Genomic DNA, 8,344 nt, shown 5'->3' on the forward strand with positions numbered 1-8,344 from the left:
TTGGCAGGTGGATTCTTAACCACTGCGCCACCAGGGAAGCTCTCGTGCCATATTTTTGATCTAGCAACTTTTTGCTGTGTTTTCTCTTTTTTATGCTTATTTGCAAAGTTGATTCCTATGGAATTGCACGGATAGCTACTTAGGCTTTTAGCTTCACATTTTCTCCTCAACTGCAGAGGAATTATTTCTTCTTGGCTTTGGTGAATCAGAATATTAGCACAGCCTCCCAAGACTATTTGCTGCTATTACCCTTCTCATGCTCCTTCTCTGAATCTTATGTTTTCAAAACATTAGGAGCTGGGCAATTGGTTTTGAAGTCTTGATAAGTGTTCACGGAAGCTATGTGGCTTAGAGGAGACAAACAGGCTTTGTATTCAGACAGACCTGATTTCCAGTACTGGCATAGCCACGAACTATCTATATATGACACTGGTCAATTATTCACTTCTTAGGAGTCACAACTAAAATTAAGATGGTAAAACCCACTTTGCAAAGATAAATGGGATATATAGGACGATTTCTTTTTTTCTTTCTTTCTTTTTTTTTTCTTTGGCTATGCGGCGTTGCATGCTCAATCTTAGTTTCCCCATCAGGTATTGAACCCACGCCCCCTGTGGTGGAAGGGCAGATTCTTAACCACTGGACCACCAGGGAAGTCCCTGATTTCATTTTTTTTAATATGGATACAATAATCTTAAAATACTAGCAAACCAAACCCAGAATGTACATTATAACCATGTATTTATATCAGGAATATGTTTGGCTTAATATTTTTAAAAATCAAAATATAATTTATACCTTAACTGATTGATGGGATAAACACATTTCGTCATTTCAATAGAAGCAGAAAATTTTTAGTAAAATTCAACATCCATTCATAAAACCGAAAACCTTACCAAACTGGGACTAGAATTTATCTTTTTCTGGTTTTTGGCTGCATCAGGTCTTCGTTGTGGTGTGCAGGCTTCTCTCCAGTTGTGGCGTGCAGATTCTCTCTAATTGTGGCACGCAGGCTTCAGAGCGCGTGGGCTCTGTAGTTTGCAGCACGTGGGCTCTCTTGTTGAGGCGTGCGAGCTCAGTAGTTGTGGCTCACAAGCTTAGTTGCCCCTCGTCATTGGGATCTTAGTTCCCTGACCAGGGATTGAATCCACACACCCTGCATTGGAAGGCGGATTCTTAACCACTGGACCAGCAGGGAAGTCCCTAGAAGAGAAGCTCTTAAGCTGATAAAGAATATCTATTTTTTAAAAACTTATGCTTTAGGAGGCAAAAGCTGTATTAAATTGATAAAGGATAACTTTTAAAGTATATAATACTTAATGTTTAAAAGATGAAAAATTTTCCTTTGAGATCAAGAATAAAAGACTTATTTTATTCCCCATTGTCCTGGAGGTCCTAGCCAGCACAGTAAAGCAAGAAAGAAATATAAATAAAGGTGTTAAGGATTGGAAAGGAAGAAAGGAAAAACAACTGCATTTAAATTATTAGACTTAATAAGAGCTTAGAAAGTTTACTGCATACAAGACTAATTATAAAAATCAATTGCATTTTTATATACCAGCCACAAATAGTTGTGTTTTTTTGTTTGTTTGTTTTTTGTTTTTTTGTGGTATGCGGGTCTCTCACTGTTGTGACCTCTCCCGTTGCGGAGCACAGGCTCTGGACGCGCAGGCTCAGCGGCCATGGCTCACGAGCCTAGCCGCTCCGCGGCATATGGGATCTTCCCGGATCGGGGCACGAACCCGTGTCCCCTGCATCAGCAGGCGGACTCTGAACCACTGTGCCACCAGGGAAGCCCCACAAATAGTTTTTAAAAGTATCTGAAATGGACAACTTATAATAGCATTAAACATAACAAGTACCTAGGAATAATCTAACAAAAGATGTGTCTATCTCTAGAGAGAAGACCAAAACTTTATTCAGAGACATTAAAGAAGACATAATAGAGAAATATTCCATGTTCAGACTAACTATCTTTCACCCCACTTCTTAATGCTCTGAATATAATACCCTTTCTGAAGCCCAAGTCCTGGTGCTTCAGAAACCTTCTTGTCTCTCCAGCTCTTTGTTGCTGTAAACAAATGTCTGGATAAGAAGGAAGAACTAAAACTGTGCACAGAAATAGCTCCTAATAGTCTCAGCACTGTTGTGTCCAATCCTGGACACAAATTTAACTGTCACCAGCTCTGATGACAAGGGACACTCTACTGGGACTACATGGTACACCCTGACCTTTGAGAGTTCTGGGGAAGCCCAGCACATCTCCAAACAAAAGAAAAGTCAGCATTTATAGATGGGTTCACTCTATCCAAATCACATTCCTTCTTTTGATCCTTAGTACAAGCCTATGGGGAACAGTTTTGTATTACCCCCATTTCATATGTGAGAAAGCTGAGGTTCCTCAAGGTTAATGACAATCAAAAATAGTCAACTATAAAGCTGGGACTCAAATCCAGGGCTTTTGACATCAAATTTGATGCATTGAAACACAGCATTTTTTTTTTTTTTTTTTTTTTTTTTTTTTTGTGGTACGCAGGCCTCTCACTGTTGTGGCCTCTCCCGTTGCGGAGCACAGGCTCCGGACGCGCAGGCTCAGCGGCCATGGCTCACGGGCCCAGCCTCTCCGCGGCATGTGGGATCTTCCCGGATCGGGGCACGAACCCGTGTCCCCTGCATCGGCAGGCAGACTCTCAACCACTGCGCCACCAGGGAAGCCCCCAAACACAGCATAGTTTTGAGAGCAACCCTGTCCTACCACTTTTTCAGGGCAAATACAATGTCTTACAGATTCTTGAGTCTTTTGACTGGGCAAATCTTTTCCTGATGCCTCTCTTCTCAAACAATTGAGTTTCTAAAGGCATTATATTTTTACATCTTAGAAGGAAAGCAAAGGAGAGAAAGGAGAGAGAAAAGTAGGGACTTTAAAATACTTGCTTCACAAATTGGCCGTTGATTTTTTTTTTTTAATTGAAGTATAGTTGATTCACAATGTTGTGTTAGTTCCCCGACCAGGGCTTGAACCCGTGATATATATATATTCTTTTCCCTTATAGGTTATTATAAAATATTGAATATAGTTCCTTGTGCTGTACAATAGGTCCTTGTTGGTTATATATTTTATTTATAGTAATGCGTATCTGTTATTCCCAACCTCCTAATTTATCCCTCCCTCTCCGGCAGTTAAATTTTATAGTCAAGCCAAAACTTTCTTTCCCTTACCTGTGACATAAGATAATAGACTTACGTCTCTTTCTCAGACTTTTTAGGATTAAATAAAGTAAAAAATGGAAAGGGCTTAGCACAGTGCCTAGCACATAATATGTGCTTAGTAAATGTTGTTGGCATTTATTGTTATTGGCAGCTACTATACCACCAGAAGATAATCCCACAGGCTTTACAACCAGAGTATTGCCCAGATCAAGGCAGAGGAAGCACAACCCCAAAGTAACTGCCTTTTTTTTGCCAGGTCTTTTGTGCTATTCTTAAAGAGACATCCTTTCCCTAGAGAGCTGCAGAGGGGAGGAAGACCCCTGGAAACTAAGTGTTTTTGGTTCTCAACATGTGATTCACAGGGAAGCTATATTGTTTAAGACATCTCCTTTGTTCATTTGTTCATTCTTTTATTTTTTACTCAATGGACCTTTATTGAAGAGCCAGCTATGTACCAGGCGCTATGCTAGTCACTGAGAATGGAGAGAAATACATCATAAAATAGTGTTGTAGAGGGAACTCTGGGGCGATCATCTCAGGTGCAAAGCTCTGGGGGTCCAGGACTGTTCCTTTGGAGGAAGAGGGGGCAGACTACCAGTTATGGCGGGAAATGTATGAGCTTGACATCAGAGGGATCAAGGTTTGATTCAAGGTGCTCTTTACTTTCTGTGTGAACTAGAACAAATTCTTCATATCTCTAACCCCCCATTTCTTCATCTGTTAAATGGGAACTAAATACTTACCATGAAAAGGTATTATAGAGATTCAGTGGTGTCATGTAAATGATATGCTTGGCCTTTAGTGGCTCCCACTCCTCATGAAATTGATCCGCCCTCCGCCCCACCAACCTCTCCCCTCCAAATTGCATTTTTCTTTGTTGTGGTTTCTTTTTCCATTTAAACCTGACTTTAATTTGCTGTAAAACTGCTCTCCAACAAATAATAATAATAAAATAAGTGGAGAAGTGAGTGGGACACACAGTGTACTTTGCCCCCAACCAGGAAGCCACCCTCCCACTTCTCTTCCCACACAACCATCATGTTTCAAGAATAAACTACTGGGTCTCAAAGGCCAGTCATCCTTAATTGCCCATAACCAAGCATTTCAGACCATCTCTGATTAGTACATCAAAAGGAGCCCATTGCGTGTAGGTGGACTATTTCCACACTTGCTCTTTATCCCTCAGTAACTGGTCAGACTATTCAGAAGGGAAAAGGATCTTGAAAGGTTGTTGACTCTAGAAGAATGCTGAGTATGTCGTCCTGGGCTCTTGATGCATCAGGACAAATATCCTTTGTTCTCTCCTGGATAGTGATGCCATAGCTTCTTGGTTTCTATTTGAACCCTGCTCTAAACACTGAAAAGTTGTGTTTTTCATTTATTTACTTCACCATTTATTCATTCATTCACTCACTAGACATTTATTGACCACCAACTATGTTCCAGGCCTGTGCTAGATCTTGGGGATATATCAATGAAAAAGACAGACTAGACCAGGGTAGACAGACCAAAAAACGAAAAATCATGTCATCAAATAAATTAACAAGAAAATTGTGATAGATAATTACTGCGAAAGAACTAAACAGGTAATGTATAAAAGAGTAAGTAAGTAGAGAGGGGAAACAGAGTGGTCAGAATGGGCCTATTTAAATTGAGCCCTGGGACTTCCCTGGTGGTCCAGTGGTTAAGAATCTGCCTTCCAATTCAGGGGACGCGGGTTCGATCCCTAGTTGGGCAACTAAGATCTCACATGTCACGGGGCAACTAAGCCCATGTGCTCTAGAGCTCGCACGCCATGACTAGAGAGAAGCCCGCAAGCCGCAACAAAGGGCCCGCGCACCAAGACAGAAGATCCTGCGTGCTGCAATTAAGACCCGATGCAGCCAAATAAATAAATATTTTAAAATAAAAATGAATAAATTGAGCCCTGAGGTGCCAATATGAGAAAAGCCAGGAAGAAGCTTTCTCAGCAGAGGGAACAGTAAGTGGAAAGGTCTCTGAGAGGGGGGAGAGCTTGGTATGTTTAGAGAAATTAAAGGAGTATGAAATGAAGACTAAATAGGGTTTTATAAGCTAGGACTATGGATTTTACTTTAAGTGTAATTTACTAACTATTCAACAAACACTGAGTGCCTAACCTGTGCCAGGCATTGTTCTAGGCTCTGGACATGCAACATGTAACTCTTGAAAGTTACATTCTAGTGCGGGAGACAAGGAGTAAACAAAATAAATAAGTAAAATAGATAGCATTTTTAGATAGTGCTAAGGAGAATATTTTAATAAACTAAGAAAAGGAGTTACGTGTAGGGTCGTAATTTTAGATAAGGGTGGCCAGATAAGGCCACACTGAAAAAATTACATTTATGTAAAGATTTGAAGTGTCCATGTGCTGTCCAGGGGCAGAGCCCAATATTTAGAGGTCAAGGAAGATGAAGAGCACCAGGAAAGGGGAATGACAAAAGTATCTGGAATAGTAAGAGAAAAATCAGGCAATTGTCCTGGAAGCTAGAAAATGTTTCAGGGAGGAGAGAGATCAACAGTGTAAAATGCTGCAGATAGTAAATAAAGATAAAAACTGAGACACAATCATTGGATTTAGCAATGTGGAGGTGGAGGTCATTGGTGATGTTGAAAGATCAGTTTCACTGCTATAGTGGAAGCAAAACCCCAGTAGGAGTATGTTCAGAGAGCATTGGAGTAAGGGAACTGGAGACCTTGAAAATAGAGACACTTTCAAGGAGTTTTGCCATAAGGAAAGGGATGAAATTAGGTAGTAGCCACAGGAGAAGTTAGGTCAAATAGAGTTTTTCCTCCAACTTTTAAAAATGTTCATTTACATTTTTGTAAATGTAAAAAGTTGAAAGAATAGCACCGTACCCATATATTCTTCACCTAGTTGTAGCAATTGTTGACATTTTGCCATATTTGCTTTCTCTCTAGAGAGAAGTGTTTCTTTAAAGATTTTTTCAAACTGTGAAATATAATGCACATACAGAAAAGTCCACAAAACAAAATGTATAACTCAATGAATGACCACAAAGCTAACACCCATGTAACCAACATCAGTATCAAGAACTAGTACACTGCCTGCATCCCTACAGCCCCCTTGTGCCCACTCCCTCCCATTAAAAGGTAACCACCATCCTGAATTTTCATAGTAATAACTTCTTGCTCTTCCTTCTAGTTTTACTGCATAATAGTGAATTTCTAAACACTATAGTTTCATTTTTTCTGGTTTTTGAGCTTTAAGAATGGAATAATACATACAGCGATATTCTGTATATCTAACTTCTTTAGCTCATATGTTGTGGGTTTATTTCTCCATTGTATAGTATTCTGTTATAAAAATATGCCACCATTTATTATTCATTGTACTGTTTATGGTCATGTTGATTGTCTCCAGTTTTTCACTCATACGAATAATGCTGAATGCTGCTGTGAATGTGCCTGTATATGTATCTTGGTGCACATGTAAATGCATTTCTATTGGGTATATTCCTAGGAGTAGAATTGCTGGGTCATAGGTATGTATAAATGCAACTTCCACAGCGAATACCAAAGAGTTTCCCCATTGGTTGTGCCAATTTACATTCTCATCAGCAATGTTTGAAAAGATGTTGCTCCACATCCTTTTCCTTCTTTTTCTTTTAAATGCTTGCCATCTTAGTGAATATGTTGTGGTGTATCATTGTGTAATTAACATTCCCCTGAGTACTGATGTTCTTTGACCATTTGGATATCATCTTTTGTGACACGCCTTTGAAGATTTTTGCCCATCTATACATTTGAGTTGTTTAACTTCTATTGATTTGTAGGTGTTTTTTCTATATACTAGATATAAGTCCTTGTAGATTATATGTGTTGCACATCTTCTCTCAGCCTGTGCTTTGCCTTTTCATTTTCTTAATGCTGTCTCTATATGAATAGAAGTTCTTCATTTAATGTAGTTAACTGATCAGTCTTTCTGTATTGTGCTTTTTTGGGTTCTGTTTAGGAACTTTTCCTCTATCTCAAGGTAGATATTCCCTGATGTAATCTCCTAGAAGTTGTATTGTTCCACTTTCCACATTTAGGGCTATAATCTACCTGGTGTTGAATTTTGTATATTGTCTTTCCTTTTTTTAGTATATGGATATCTAATGACCCAGTACCATTTATTGAAAGACCATCCTTTCCTCACTGTTCCACCTCTATGATAAATCAGATGTTAATGCGGCAGTTCATTCCTAAGCTTCGTGTTTTACCCCATTGGTCTATTTTCTTGCCTTGCCGTTACCATACTGACTTAATTACTATAGCTTTAAAATAAGTCTTGATATCTGATGAAGCAGTTAGGCCAACCTTGTTCTTTTTCAAAAGTGTCTTAGCTGCTATTGGACCTTCCATGTCCCTACAAATTTTAGAATCACATTATGGAGTTTCATAAACAAAACAAAAGTCTTCTTGGGATCTGGATTGGAATTGCAATGCATCTATAGATAATAGAATTGATGTCTATAAAATAATCGAGTCTTCCAACCCATGAATATAGTATATCCTTCCTTTCTTTTTTTTAGTTCTTCTTTAATTTTTCTCAATAAAGTTCATAGTCTTCTGTGCAAAGATCTTGCACATTTTTTTGGTGTGAATTTATTTCTAAGTATTATTTGAAACTTTAAAGATTTTAATTCCTGTTTGTTGCTGGTGCATAGAAATACAATTGATTTGTATTTTGGCCTTTATACTGCAACCTTCTTAAACTTGCTTTTTAATTCTAGTAATTTATCTGTAGGTTCCTTTGGATTTTCTATGTATGTAACCATGTCATGTGTGAATAATGACAGTTTGTTTATTCCTTTTCTTCACTCTGAAATTACAAAATACCTCCTTATGTCTGTTAGTAATTTTAAAATGATAATGAAATCTTTGATTTATCTGGAATTTATTTTTGGTATACGGTATGAGGTATGGCTACAAGCTAATTTTTTTTCCCCAGATGAATATCCTGATTTTTTATTTAACAGTTATTGAATAAACCATCTTTCCCCAATAATTTGAAATGAGACCTTTATAATATATTAAATTCCTATGTGTATTTGACTGTATTTTTTATGGTTTTTCCTCTGTTCACTGATCTCTTTCTGTCTTAGTTATT

Source organism: Pseudorca crassidens, chromosome 9, assembly GCF_039906515.1.
Source record: "Pseudorca crassidens isolate mPseCra1 chromosome 9, mPseCra1.hap1, whole genome shotgun sequence".
NCBI classification, from domain to species: domain Eukaryota; kingdom Metazoa; phylum Chordata; class Mammalia; order Artiodactyla; family Delphinidae; genus Pseudorca; species Pseudorca crassidens.